The sequence below is a fragment of the Anas platyrhynchos genome, chromosome 1, assembly GCF_047663525.1.
Source record: "Anas platyrhynchos isolate ZD024472 breed Pekin duck chromosome 1, IASCAAS_PekinDuck_T2T, whole genome shotgun sequence".
NCBI lineage: Eukaryota > Metazoa > Chordata > Aves > Anseriformes > Anatidae > Anas > Anas platyrhynchos.
The window spans coordinates 51,856,333-51,872,017 of NC_092587.1; the positions used below are offsets into that span (position 1 = coordinate 51,856,333).

Below are 15,685 nucleotides of genomic sequence, written 5' to 3' on the forward strand. Positions count from 1 at the left end.
GCAAGATCCACAACCTGTCAACGTCTTCTCAGGGAGCTGCAAATCCACATGGTGAGGACACAGACACAAGGCCGACTCGCTGCCACTTCTCAGCGCCTCCCTGTCTGGTGCAAGCTTCCCACAAGCATCAACACAGGGCGCTCCGCAACTCCTGCCACTTCTCTAACACGTCCTCCTCTTGACAGGCACAAAAAGGGACTCCGCGGGCGTGGAAAACGGGGGCGGCCAACCACCCAGCATCTTGCACTCGGGTCTCTCATGGTAAGCACAGGCCCCTTCCACTTGCCTATCCCTGTGTCGCACCCAGACAAGGCACCAACAAGACTCCTGTCAAACCTGTCGTTCTCTCCTAGGCCACCGCAACGGCGCAACTGCTACCTGCAAAGGGATCTCGGAAAAACACCGCAGATTGAAGCCCCTCCCCATGTGGAAGTTGGCTGGAAGGTTCCAAAGGCTTCCCACCACACATTCTCTCTCTAACCTCTCCTTTATTCCCTGGCAGCTGGAAGGTCCCCACGGCTCAGGACACGGCGCTCCATGCCACCCAAGCACTCGGTAATTATGCATGTTCCCACCTGAAGCAGCACCATGCCCAAAGCGTTGCACAGAGAGAGATTCCCAATAGGCAGCTTGAGATGCTCTCCAGGGCCTCCCAGGGACCTGCAAACCCATCTGGTCAGGTCACAAACACGAGGCAGAATGCTGCCGCCTCTGAAGGGCGCCTGTCAGATTCAAGGGACCCCTAGGCATGGACACAGGGAGCTGCGCAACTCCAACCTGTTCTCCAGCAAAGTCTCTTCTTCGCAGGCACAAGAAAGGATTGCAGAGTCATGGAGACCAGGAGCTCCACAGCAACCAGGCTATCTCCAACCTCCCGTGCTCTTCCTGTCAGCTCCACCTTCCACACCGTCATGGGCAACGGGTCAGCTCTGCACCACGCGGCACCTCTCACAATCTGCACAGGAACCTACAACTTCCCCAGAGCTGCGGACACCCAGAGCTCGGCACTACACACCTGCGCTCGAAGCTCTCATGCCCTCCAACACAATTGCGACGTGCCAAGAGATATGGAGAAAGGCAGCTCAGAAACACACCACATCTTTCTAACCTCTCGTGCCACTCAAGGTACACACAACTTCCCCGTAACCTTGCACAAAGGCAGCCCCGCACCTCTCGCCTCCTCTCTAACCCATCTTGCCCTACCTTGCAGATAGAAGTCCCAAAGGCGCCGAGCACAGGAGCTGCACCACATGCCCCATCCCTGTTCGCTCTCCTGCCTTGCCACGGCAGCTACAGGGCTGGAACAAGGCCACAGAAAAAGGTGAGTCCTCCCCACCCACCTTCAAGGGTATCTCTTAGGAGCTCCCTTGCAGCTGACACCACCAGCTGTGGACAAAGAGAGCTCTCAACCACTGACCACCTCTCTAACCTCCCATTTCCTATCCCGCAGCAACTTCAAGTTCTCAATGCCTGTGCACAGAGAGCGCTCCACGCTACCCAGCCATTCCGCAACCAGCGGCAACAGGACAATGCCCAAAGCCCTGGGCAAAGGGAGCCTCGCACAAGCAAGATCCACAACCTGTCAACGTCTTCTCAGGGAGCTGCAAATCCACATGGTGAGGACACAGACACAAGGCCGACTCGCTGCCACTTCTCAGCGCCTCCCTGTCTGGTGCAAGCTTCCCACAAGCATCAACACAGGGCGCTCCGCAACTCCTGCCACTTCTCTAACACGTCCTCCTCTTGACAGGCACAAAAAGGGACTCCGCGGGCGTGGAAAACAGTGGTGGCCAACCACCCAGCATCTTGCACTCGGGTCTCTCATGGTAAGCACAGGCCCCTTCCACTTGCCTATCCATGTGTCGCACCCAGACAAGGCACCAACAAGACTCCTGTCAAACCTGTCGTTCTCTCCTAGGCCACCGCAACGGCGCAACTGCTACCTGCAAAGGGATCTCGGAAAAACACCGCAGATTGAAGCCCCTCCCCATGTGGAAGTTGGCTGGAAGGTTCCAAAGGCTTCCCACCACACATTCTCTCTCTAATCTCTCCTTTATTCCCTGGCAGCTGGAAGGTCCCCACGGCTCAGGACACGGCGCTCCATGACACCCAAGCACTCGGTAATTATGCATGTTCCCACCTGAAGCAGCACCATGCCCAAAGCGTTGCACAGAGAGAGATTCCCAAAAGGCAGCTCGAGATGCTCTCCAGGGCCTCCCAGGGACCTGCAAACCCATCTGGTCAGGTCACAAAGACGAGGCAGAATGCTGCCGCCTCTGAAGGGCGCCTGTCAGATTCAAGGGACCCCTAGGCATGGACACAGGGAGCTGCGCAACTCCAACCTGTTCTCCAGCAAAGTCTCTTCTTCGCAGGCACAAGAAAGGATTGCAGAGTCATGGAGACCAGCAGCTCCACAACAACCAGGCTATCTCCAACCTCCCGTGCTCTCCCTGTCAGCTCCACCTTCCACACCGTCATGGGCAACGGGTCAGCTCTGCACCACGCGGCACCTCTCACGGTCTGCACAGGGACCTACAACTTCCCCAGAGCTGCGCACACCCAGAGCTCGGCACTACACACCTGCGCTCGAAGCTCTCATGCCCTCCAACACCATTGCGACGTGCCAAGAGACATGGAGAAAGGCAGCTCAGAAACACACCACATCTTTCTAACCTCTCGTGCCACTCAAGGTACACACAACTTCCCCGTAACCTTGCACAAAGGCAGCCCCACACCTCTCGCCTCCTCTCTAACCCATCTTGCCCTACCTTGCAGATGGAAGTCCCAAAGGCGCCGAGCACAGGAGCTGCACCACATGCCCCATCCCTGCTCGCTCTCCTGCCTTGCCACGGCAGCTACAGGGCTGGAACAAGGTCACAGAAAAAGGTGAGTCCACCCCACCCACCTTCAAGGGTATCTCTTAGGGGCTCCCTTGCAGCTGACACCACCAGCTGTGGACAAAGGGAGATCTCAACCACTGACCACCTCTCTACCCTCCCATTTCCTCTCCCGGAGCAACTTCAAGGTCCCACTGCCTGTGCACAGAGAGCGCTCCACGCTACCCAGCCATTCCGCAACCAGCGGCAACAGGACAATGCCCAAAGCCCTGGGCAAAGGGAGCCTCGCACAAGCAAGATCCACAACCTGTCAACGTCTTCTCAGGGAGCTGCAAATCCACATGGTGAGGACACAGACACAAGGCCGACTCGCTGCCACTTCTCAGCGCCTCCCTGTCTGGTGCAAGCTTCCCACAAGCATCAACACAGGGCGCTCCGCAACTCCTGCCACTTCTCTAACACGTCCTCCTCTTGACAGGCACAAAAAGGGACTCCGCGGGCGTGGAAAACGGGGGCGGCCAACCACCCAGCATCTTGCACTCGTGTCTCTCATGGTAAGCACAGGCCCCTTCCACTTGCCTATCCCTGTGTTGCACCCAGACAAGGCATCAACAAGACTCCTGTCAAACCTGTCGTTCTCTCCTAGGCCACCGCAACGGCGCAACTGCTACCTGCAAAGGGATCTCGGAAAAACACCGCAGATTGAAGCCCCTCCCCGTGTGGAAGTTGGCTGGAAGGTTCCAAAGGCTTCCCACCACACATTCTCTCTCTAACCTCTCCTTTATTCCCTGGCAGCTGGAAGGTCCCCACGGCTCAGGACACGGCGCTCCATGCCACCCAAGCACTTGGTAATTATGCATGTTCCCACCTGAAGCAGCACCATGCCCAAAGCGTTGCACAGAGAGAGATTCCCAAAAGGCAGCTCGAGATGCTCTCCAGGGCCTCCCAGGGACCTGCAAACCCATCTGGTCAGGTCACAAAGACGAGGCAGAATGCTGCCGCCTCTGAAGGGCGCCTGTCAGATTCAAGGGACCCCTAGGCATGGACACAGGGAGCTGCGCAACTCCAACCTGTTCTCCAGCAAAGTCTCTTCTTCGCAGGCACAAGAAAGGATTGCAGAGTCATGGAGACCAGCAGCTCCACAACAACCAGGCTATCTCCAACCTCCCGTGCTCTTCCTGTCAGCTCCACCTTCCACACCGTCATGGGCAACGGGTCAGCTCTGCACCACGCGGCACCTCTCACGGTCTGCACAGGGACCTACAACTTCCCCAGAGCTGCGCACACCCAGAGCTCGGCACTACACACCTGCGCTCGAAGCTCTCATGCCCTCCAACACAATTGCGACGTGCCAAGAGACATGGAGAAAGGCAGCTCAGAAACACACCACATCTTTCTAACCTCTCGTGCCACTCAAGGTACACACAGCTTCCCCGTAACCTTGCACAAAGGCAGCCCCGCACCTCTCGCCTCCTCTCTAACCCATCTTGCCCTACCTTGCAGATGGAAGTCCCAAAGGCGCCGAGCACAGGAGCTGCACCACATGCCCCATCCCTGCTCGCTCTCCTGCCTTGCCACGGCAGCTACAGGGCTGGAACAAGGCCACAGGAAAAGGTGAGTCCTCCCCACCCACCTTCAAGGGTATCTCTTAGGAGCTCCCTTGCAGCTGACACCACCAGCTGTGGACAAAGGGAGCTCTCAACCACTGACCACCTCTCTACCCTCCCATTTCCTCTCCCGGAGCAACTTCAAGGTCCCACTGCCTGTGCACAGAGAGCGCTCCACGCTACCCAGCCATTCCGCAACCAGCGGCAACAGGACAATGCCCAAAGCCCTGGGCAAAGGGAGCCTCGCACAAGCAAGATCCACAACCTGTCAACGTCTTCTCAGGGAGCTGCAAATCCACATGGTGAGGACACAGACACAAGGCCGACTCGCTGCCACTTCTCAGCGCCTCCCTGTCTGGTGCAAGCTTCCCACAAGCATCAACACAGGGCGCTCCGCAACTCCTGCCACTTCTCTAACACGTCCTCCTCTTGATAGGCACAAAAAGGGACTCCGCGGGCGTGGAAAACGGGGGCGGCCAACCACCCAGCATCTTGCACTCGGGTCTCTCATGGTAAGCACAGGCCCCTTCCACTTGCCTATCCCTGTGTCACACCCAGACAAGGCACCAACAAGACTCCTGTCAAACCTGTCGTTCTCTCCTAGGCCACTGCAACGGTGCAACTGCTACCGGCAAAGGGATCTCGGAAAAACACCGCAGATTGAAGATCCTCCCCGTGTGGAAGTTGGCTGGAAGGTTCCAAAGGCTTCCCACCACACATTCTCTCTCTAACCTCTCCTTTATTCCCTGGCAGCTGGAAGGTCCCCACGGCTCAGGACACGGCGCTCCATGCCACCCAAGCACTCGGTAATTATGCATGTTCCCACCTGAAGCAGCACCGTGCCCAAAGCGTTGCACAGAGAGAGATTCCCAAAAGGTAGCTCGAGAAGCTCTCCAGGGCATCCCAGGGACCTGCAAACCCATTTGGTCGGGTCACAAACACGAGGCAGAATGCTGCCGCCTCTGAAGGGCGCCTGTCAGATTCAAGGGACCCCTAGGCATGGACACAGGGAGCTGCGCAACTCCAACCTGTTCTCCAGCAAAGTCTATCCTTCGCAGGCACAAGAAAGGATTGCAGAGTCATGGAGACCAGAAGCTCCACTACAACCAGGCTATCTCCAACCTCCCGTGCTCTTCCTGTCAGCTCCACCTTCCACACCGTCATGGGCAACGGGTCAGCTCTGCACCACGCGGCACCTCTCACGGTCTGCACAGGGACCTACAACTTCCCCAGAGCTGCGCACACCCAGAGCACGGCACCACACACTTGCGCTCGAAGCTCTCATGCCCTCCAACACCATTGCGACGTGTCAAGAGAAATGGAGAAAGGGAGCTCAGAAACACACCGCATCTTTCTAACCTCTCGTGCCACTCAAGGTACACACAAGTTCCCCGTAACCTTGCACAAAGGCAGCCCCGCACCTCTCGCCTCCTCTCTAACCCATCTTGCCCTACCTTGCAGATGGAAGTCCCAAAGGCGCCGAGCACAGGAGCTTCACCACATGCCCCATTTCTGCTCGCTCTCCTGTTTTGCCACGGCAGCTACAGGGCTGGAACAAGGCCACAGAAAAAGGTGTGTCTTTCCTTTGACAATCTTTTTCCTGCCCCACTCCATCTATAGCTATAGCCTTTCTTTTTTCCTCAGCCCTACCCTAGCTTTAAATTGAAGCTTGAGCGTTATACAAGGATCCCCTCACGCATTACCCAGTTGAAAAACTTCTCACAGCAAAGTTCCCCTTTCATTCCTCATTTTATTTTTTCATACTCTTTTCAGCCCCACTACAACTGCAGTATGCAACAAGTATTCCTTCTTTCTGTCAGCTTGAACGTCAACCTTCCATAGAAGAATATGTTTTGTCACATAGCTTTAAGGAAAATTTAATATTGTGGTTTTATTCAGAAACCAGAGAATCCTTCCTGTTAAAAGATAGCTCCCCAAATTTCTCCCAAACAGAATCATAGAACTGGATAATGTTAGCCAGGACCTCTTAAGATCATATAGTCCAACTCATCAGCTACAATGGGTTGCTCAGGGCTATGGATAGACAAATGTTGAATACCTCCATGGATGGAGACATTACAGTCTCTCTGTACAGCTTGTTCGACCACCCTTACATCAAAGGTGTTTTCAGATGGATCATTGTTATAAAATGCTCAGTCCCAACATAGGGTTATAATCAAAGTTTATGATTTATTAAAAGAATAGAGGTAAGCAAACAGCGCTGGGTGCGTCGGGAGTCTCTGCTCCACCTAGACGCACACCAGTTACATCAAGTAGCTGATTTTTATGCTCCTAGGCTAATACATATTCATTACTACCTCTAAAAAAAAACGGGTTATTATAATTAGCTTCCGGGATCCAAACCCTCCTACTGGAGCATGCGCATCAGTCTCCGGTGGTCCCCCTGGAGGTCTCTGGGGGTCTTTCATGCTGAAGGCTCCTATAGTCTTCCTCTCAGTTTTTTTTTCTTGTCCTTCCCCTTTGTACTCCTTGGCAACATGTCAAAAGCTTACACAGCATCCCCTGCAAGTTTTGTCTTCTAGCCGTCCTTCAGCTTCTTTCTTTCTTCTCCTTAATCTCCTGGCCAGATATCAGGGGCTTGCATAGTGTCCCATTAACAGTTACTAGTCGTTAGCAGTTGTTCTGAAACCCCCAGACATCAGAGACTTCAGAGAAAGAACATACAAATACAAATAGCTCTCTATTGACACTTCACGAGTTGTTAAAACATTCCTCACAGGCCATTCACAGGGATACTGCAGTCACATCTTTAGCAGTGCTAAATCAACCACAAAGGTGGCAAAAAGGCTGTAACTGTTAGGAATAAGAGTTCAGCATAACAAAAGCAAATAGGTTCATAGATTTGAGGAATATTTCTGAAGATTTGATAAATTGACTATAATGAGGGGGAGACTGGGACACTGGGAGGAAAGGGAAGAAACCACATCTGTGGAAGAATTAAATTGCCAGTGCAGGACCCAGAGACAGACAGAACTGCTCTCTATTGACACAAAGCAGATGAACATATATCACAATCATCCTGCGTGACAATTTGTGCCCATTGCCTCTTGTCCTGTCAGAGGCATTTTGATCCCTCTCCCTGCCCCCACTTTCCCTGCCCTGAAATTGTCTCCTTAACATTCCAGAGTAATCTGCCTATCGTTGTTCCTCTAATTCTTGTTGGGTCTTTGTGTCAAAATAGATGGTTTCAGCCTCTAACACTAGACTTTCTATAGGATGGAGAAACCATCCAGTGAAGAAATAATCTTGCAGTTATATCACCCAACTTTAAAATCAGAATAGTTGTGATGTAATATACTTTTTATGATGGGAAATGCTGTTTATTCTAATTTTTCAATTTATTAAAATATCCAGCCATTCTCCTTCACCATTTTCTTTCATTTTTTGTCATTTGTCAGAAAAATGACAAAAAGCAAGTAATGTGGTGGTTTTACCTTGATGGGCAGCTGAACTCTATGACTGCCCTCTGACTCCCCCTCATCAATGGAAAATTGGGAAAAAATACAATGGAAAGGGCTCAATGGTTGAGATAAGGACAGGGAGATCACTCACCAGTTATTGTTACAGGCCAAGCAGACTCAGCATAAGGAGCTTAATATAATTTATTGCCTATCACTAGCAGACTAGAACAGTGAGAAACTAAAAGCAAAGTATAAGCACCTTCCCCCCTCATCCAACATCTTCATCTCTGCTGCTCCTTCACAGTCCCTCTCTGCCCTTGCTCCATGTGGGGTCCCTCCCACAGTATGGTGTCCTTCACAAACTGATCCTATTTGGGCTTCCCACAGGCTCTTTAAGAACTGCTCCAACATAAATCCATACCGTAGGGTCCATCTGTCAGGACCAAACTGCTCCAACAAGGGCAGTAGTTCCTCCCAGATCCCCTGCTCCTGCATGGGCTCCTCTCCCTGGGCTGCAGGAGAACTTCTGCTCCGTGCCTGGAGCACCTTCTACCCTCCTTCTGCGCTGACCTTGATGTCTGCAGGGCTGCTTCTCACTCCTCTCTCCCAGCTGCTGTTGCGCATCAGTTTACCTTCTTAAATGTGCTCTCCCAAAGGCCCAACCAATGTTCCTCACTGGCAGCGGGTCCCTTTAGGAGCTGGCTGGAACTGGCTCTGATCTGACATGGGGCAGCTGCGGAGCTCTGCTCACAGAAAAAGAAAAGAAATTAGAAATTAGAAAGAGAAATCAAAGGACACTTATTAGCTAATAGTTTTCCTGAAGTAAAACACAGAAGAATCAGGTCACAAAAAGAGCAGAGCTCATAAATTTCCGGCCTTTTCAACTGTTGTCTGTTTCACTAAATACTGAATTTAATTTGAAAATGTACTTTTCAAATATCAGACAATGTACTGAATTTTGTGTAAATCCATAGTTTCCAAAACACCTCACACCTTCTACATATGCTTCTGGAATGCCACATGTGTTCCTGGAAAGCATGCAATAAAGTGTAAGCTAGCAGTAAACTTTCATTTACAATAAGCTATCAAATTTTCCTGGAACTCCCTTCTGGTGTTACAAACCTGAAGAAATACCCTTATTTAGTCAGTTTCATGAATTACAGATAGCACTTTCATATCATATTTGTCTTTACATATTGCAAGCTAATTTCAACACTTAAGATATCTCAGATAATTCAGATTCTGTAATTATCGACATTATTTTTTCTCTTCAAACCATAATACAGTTTACTCAAAATTATTACAAATGTTTCAACTACAGTCGTGCATAAAACCGAACATAGGAATAACTATCAGAATTTAAATTCTCCTGTAGTCCAAAATTTAAGATAAACCTTCAACAGACAAGGAAAACTTGATCTTGAGAAATTTATTGAAAATAGTCCCACAGATCCCTTATTTTTTTTCTTTCTTTTCATCTTGTGTTTGTATAGAGAAATAGATTCCTTCATCTTTTATGATAGACTTCTCTCGTGAGGTTCAATTGCTCTTTTTTTTTTCTTTTTTCTTTTTTTTTTCTCTCACTAGACTCATCACTTCATTTTTTTTTTCTTTCTAATGAGTGGTATGTCTCACCAGTTCTTCAGAAGAATTGGAACCTTAACAAGCTTCAGCATTTCCCTTAGCTGTCTGGGGTCCACAGCTCAAAGCTTCCTCACATTTCCTTATTTCAAAATTTCTAGTAGTTACCATTCTGAATCTTCACAAGTTAGGAGCAGGACACCCAATTCCTTATTAAATTATTATCCCTTATTAAATAGGACATGAAGAAGTATTGGCATTTCCTGCCAAATTGCTGATATGTGGAAGATATGAATTTCTCACTCAGACATATTTGCTATGAAATTCTTTACTCTTAGTACGCTATTCAAAGCTATGAAAATATGAAAAAATAAATAACACAACTGAAAGCATTTAAAGTTGCATTTCATGATGCCATGGATATGGTACTCTGCTTCCAGTGTCTCACAATGGAGTTTTGCTTTAGCACTCTAACAGTTGACAAGAAATTCTCAATCCAGATATCCTGTAACCATTCTAAATTGTGATAGTGAATGGTAAGAGTTACGTTTTGTTCTGTATTAAACTGGCATTCAACTCTTCAGCAAAAGAAAGTCCCTCACATACGTTGTAATGTGTAATTCAAACGTTTCAACACATAATAAAATACTTTAATTTCCTTGACAAAAACCTTACGTGGATCCTTAATTCTCTTTATCACTCACAAGATGCCAGGAATTGTCCTTTCCAGAAGCAATTATAATTTAAAGAGTTCAGCCTTGAAAATCTATTATTTATTTAATCTTGCCAGGGCCAGCAGCTGATGTATCTTCTAAGTAATGACGGTTTTCAGCGTATAATTTGAAGCTGGTGAATTCAGCTTTTGAAGAACATCTTAATTTGTTTGGCTTAGAAGACCAATAACAGGATAATCCTTCACCTCTGTTAGTTCTAGTGTTTGGCTAAGAAGAAATTCACAAAGGCAAGAATTTGTGAGTACAGACCACTTTGCTTGGAATATCTAAATCTGAGATTCTTAACTGACTTGTTTTTCAGTATCTCAGTTTCCAGTATTTCTTGAAACTCTAACTACTCTAAGAACTGTTATAAAGGAGAATGAAAATAAATAGTACCTGTCAAAATCCCAAACAATTTTTCAAGTCAGAAAAATATGAAATGTTTTCCATGTGAGGCATATTAACAGAATTTTGTTTTGTGTATAGAAGACACTTTGCTTCTGTCAGTTTTGAGTCAGTTTTACAAGCATTTAGATGGATAGATGGTGGTTTCATAGTTGTTCGAGAAATTACCACAATTTTTAGTTCTCAATACTAATATGAGAATTGACACCATATTTTTACCAATGTTTAGGAAAAGTTAGCATTAATAATAAAGCTTTTTATTTGAATTTTTATAATTTTAATGATTAATGCACTTGGAGTTTCATTTTGCATCCATAATGTTTTATAATTGATGTAATTTAACCTTAATTAACCAAAAATGATGTTTGTAATTTGAGAATGAAATACACTACCAATTTTAAGAAGTCTCAGCAGAAAATTCCTACAGATGTACTTACAAATCTGTGTTAAATATCCTTACTATAAAATTCAGTTTGGCTTCTAGGAGGAATAGGATAATACTTACTGCAATTCAGAGGATGAAATTCTTCCTTGATTTGGATGTATTCCCTGAAGAAAGTACAGGGTAAGAAAAGAGAAGTGTTAGAACTAGTGGATGTTATGCTTCATGTTTTAGACCTTAATTCATTCCAATATGTACTTTTTTATATATCCACAGCTTTTAAATTTGTCTTCCAGATATTTCAGCTTCTTAAGATTCAAATGCAACATGCAGTTCTCTTTCTGCACATTTTTTTTAATGAATGAAGAATAGATGTGCCTCTGGAAATGACAATTAAGCCTTTTTTTGCCAACCTATATCAGTGGTAATCTATATCTGATTAACATACCTATTTTTTCTGCTCTAATTATGCAATATTACTAGCAGTATCAATATCCTCCACTACTATAATTTCATATCATAATTCAAAAAGCAGCCCTTGTAAATATATCCATTACTTATAAGTATCTGGAATATGTGTTAGGTAGTTATATGCTCTTGTTAGCAACCAGAATTTTGTTGTTATCAAAAGTCTTTGCTTTTAATAACGACGAAAGACTACTGATGCTCCTTATTAGGCAATTTTTCACTGCTGCTTCACCATGTAGCTAGTTACCCCCAAATCCACTGAGACAGGTAAAGAAACATAACTCCAACATAGTGTGACTGCACATGATTCTGGCTCATTCCTTTTCAGATCAACGTCATGGGTAAGTGGTCTGTATCCCAACAACCCTGGGATCAGGCAGGTTATAAGTCATGCAAAGAAGATGGATCACTGCAGAGTGATCCCAGGATCAAAAGCTGTACAAACAGCTCAAAGTCACTTTTGAATGCTACAAATTCCAAAGGAATAAAAAATTTACCATGCCACATACTTCAAGACCAGAGCCCAGAACAGAAGTCTGTGCTTCAAAGCATATTACAAACTCATTTGATTAATTCCCACATATTTATGATGTTGGAAAGGATGAGCCCAAACTTAGAAATGGAAAACAGATAAGAACATTTTATTGCTGTGTCATAAAAAAGAGGAAAAAAAAAGAGAAAAAAGAGAAAAAAAAGAGAAAAAAGAGAAAAAAAGAAAACGGATTTTATATGAATGATGGTTCCCAAAACTATCATAATTAGCATGGAGATAAACAGCTCATCTATAATTGCTATGAGCAGTCTACATCCTCCCTCCCTCCTTTCCTCCCTCCTTCCCTCTCATCCAAAGGATAAAAGGATTAGATTATTCCACAACTAACAAGAAGTGGCTCAATAGAAAGAGGCCTGTACACTTAAATAAATCAAAGCGAGGTCTGTTAATATTTTAGGGATTTTACTTTGTGAGAGCGGTGCTGTTCTAACGACTGAAGATAGCTACCAAAATAGCATACACCTGGAACACATCTTCCAGTATAATTTCACCAAAAGAAGTCCAGTTCATATGCTCTAGTTGCCTCAGAAACAGCGTGGGAATAGTAGTAGACAGGTTTAATACCTAAAACAGTCCTCATCTAGTGTATATCATAACAATAAATACCCCATTAGTTAACATGACAGGATTTAACAATGGTAGAGTGGACAAATGAGTCCATGAAAAGTTAATGATAGCTATGAGGTTTTACATTCTTAAAAGAGAGTATTTTCCTAAGATTTAAGAAGACAATGAAGACTTTTTGAGTTTGGATATTACTAGAGGCTAACAGTCTAATCCATATCTATGTATTATGAAAAAAAAAAAAAAAAAAAAAAGACTACTTATTGAAACATGGAATTTTGTGAAGGAAGAAAAGAGAGAGAATTTTAAATCTTGTATTTCTAAATCTGATCTGCACTTGCATTTCTTTTGGGGAGATAACAACATATCCAGAAATTTAAAAAATAGAAATAACTGGCAGCAGTAAGGGGGCCTGAGTATCTTATTAGCCGAGCTCAGCAAAGTGGAATGGATAAATCACTCTATACAGCCCTTTCTGGTTGGTGTCACAGATCAGCAAGAAAGTAATACATGTCACCTCCTAATAACATGGAGTTTTATAGGTAACTCTGTCAGCTACATAACTGGGACTGCACAGAGAAATTGTAAGAAAAACAGACGCCATGATGCATTTGTTATGCAATACAAAATTGTTGCGTATATTTGCAAATGCTAAAGTAACTTAAAGCAAGTCTATGTAAATACCTGTGGTATGCCTGCAGCTGGAAATCTGATGAAATACTCCATGATGAGAATGCCAATATACCTAGAAATTGCATTCCGAGGTGTGTAGGAGGAATAAATAAAGGTATTAAAGGATCATTTGGACACACGTAAACTGAGAGATCTGTATATCTTTGAAGTTAACTCTCATCATTCAATAATAAAATCAAAATATTTTAAGCAACATTAATCTTCAAATTAAAATTAAATCAGCAGAGAAAACCTATGAAAAGAGAATTGTCTCTCTCCTTCATAAATTTTGTGAATCAGTATTAATTCCATTCCTGATACAAAATGTATGATATAACTGGGATGTCTCCCTCTCCGGACATATTCAAAAGCACTCAGGAAATGTTCCTGGGCAATCTGCTCTAGGTGTCCCCACCTGAGAAGAGAGTTGGACCAGATGACCTTCAGAGGTCCTTTCCTCCCTCAATCATTCTGTGATTCTGTTGCTTCTGTTGGTTTTGATTCTTCAGCATGTGGCACACACTGAAAGCAATTTCGTGGCAAAAGAAAGTGAGATGATAGGATAAAAATCCTGAAAAAAAAAAAAATCTATAAATTGATCTTTTGTCTATGCTACAATAACAGAAGCACAGAACTGTAGCGGTTGGAAGGGACCTCAAGAGATCATCAGATCCATCCCCCCTGCCTCAGCAAGTTCCTTAGAGCAGGAGTATGACTTAGATTCTCTACTGTCCTTCCTCTCCCTCCCTCCTCCTTTACTTCCCAAACCTCCCTAGTCACCCTCCTTTCTTCCCTCTCTCCCCTCTCCCTGCCCTCCTGCATTCAGGCCTTGCTACATTCCTTCCTATTCCCACGACCTTCACTCCCACCTTGTCCTTACTTCCGCCATTTCCTCCTGAAAAAAGTGACGTCACAGTGGGCGGCTCCCTCTCATTGGCTGAATCTCTGTATGACATCACCAGGCCAAGAGAGTATAAAAGGGGCCGCAACATACCAAACAGGCAGATCAGCAGCTTACACTTACCAGCAGCTGTGGAGAAAGGGAGCTCTCAACCACTGACCACCTCTCTAACCTCCCATTTCCTCTCCCGCAGCAACTTCAAGGTCCCACTGCCTGTGCACAGAGAGCGCTCCACGCCACGCAGCCATTCCGCAACCAGCGCCAACAGGACAATGCCCAAAGCCCTGGGCAAAGGGAGCCTCGCACAAGCAAGATCCACAACCTGTCAACGTCTTCTCAGGGAGCTGCAAATCCACATGGTGAGGACACAGACACAAGGCCGACTCGCTGCCACTTCTCAGCGCCTCCCTGTCTGGTGCAAGCTTCACACAAGCATCAACACAGGGCGCTCCGCAACTCCTGCCACTTCTCTAACACGTCCTCCTCTTGACAGGCACAAAAAGGGACTCCGCGGGCGTGGAAAAGAGGGGCGGCCAACCACCCAGCATCTTGCACTCGGGTCTCTCATGGTAAGCACAGGCCCCTTCCACTTGCCTATCCCTGTGTCACACCCAGACAAGGCACCAACAAGACTCCTGTCAAACCTGTCGTTCTCTCCCAGGCCACCGCAACGGCGCAACTGCTACCGGCAAAGGGATCTCGGAAAAACACCGCAGATTGAAGATCCTCCCCGTGTGGAAGTTGGCTGGAAGGTTCCAAAGGCTTCCCACCACACATTCTCTCTCTAACCTCTCCTTTATTCCCTGGCAGCTGGAAGGTCCCCACGGCTCAGGACACGGCGCTCCATGCCACCCAAGCACTCGGTAATTATGCATGTTCCCACCTCAAGCAGCACCGTGCCCAAAGCGTTGCACAGAGAGAGATTCCCAAAAGGCAGCTCAAGAAGCTCTCCAGGGCCTCCCAGGGACCTGCAAACCCATCTGGTCGGGTCACAAACACGAGGCAGAATGCTGGCGCCTCTGAAGGGCGCCTGTCAGATTCAAGGGACCCCTAGGCATGGACACAGGGAGCTGCGCAACTCCAACCTGTTCTCCAGCAAAGTCTCTTCTTCGCAGGCACAAGAAAGGATTGCAGAGTCATGGAGACCAGAAGCTCCACTACAACCAGGCTATCTCCAACCTCCCGTGCTCTTCCTGTCAGCTCCACCTTCCACACCGTCATGGGCAACGGGTCAGCTCTGCACCACGCGGCACCTCTCACGGTCTGCACAGGGACCTACAACTTCCCCAGAGCTGCGGACACCCAGAGCTCGGCACCACACACCTGCGCTTGAAGCTCTCATGCCCTCCAACACCATGGCGACGTGCCAAGAGACATGGAGAAAGGGAGCTCAGAAACACACCGCATCTTTCTAACCTCTCGTGCCACTCAAGGTACACACAGCTTCCCCGTAACCTTGCACAAAGGCAGCCCCGCACCTCTCGCCTCCTCTCTAACCCATCTTGCCCTACGTTGCAGATGGAAGTCCCAAAGGCGCCGAGCACAGGAGCTTCACCACATGCCCCATCTCTGCTCGC

At 47.1% G+C, this 15,685-nt stretch overlaps 1 long non-coding RNA gene across 2 annotated transcripts; it reads right to left on the reverse strand.

Annotated features, from left to right (window-relative positions):
* Positions 1 to 6,174: 6,174 nt before the first annotated feature.
* LOC140002419 (uncharacterized) lies at positions 6,175 to 14,133 on the reverse strand. 2 transcript variants are annotated; one of them, XR_011808889.1, is made up of 4 exons: positions 14,077 to 14,133; positions 13,220 to 13,280; positions 11,074 to 11,117; positions 6,175 to 8,609 (listed from the first exon to the last, which is right to left on the reverse strand). It is a non-coding gene; the product is annotated as an uncharacterized lncRNA (long non-coding RNA). The 2 variants fall into 2 exon arrangements; XR_011808890.1 differs by lacking the exon at positions 14,077 to 14,133 and adding an exon at positions 13,623 to 14,050.
* Between the last annotated feature and the right edge of the window lie 1,552 nt (positions 14,134 to 15,685).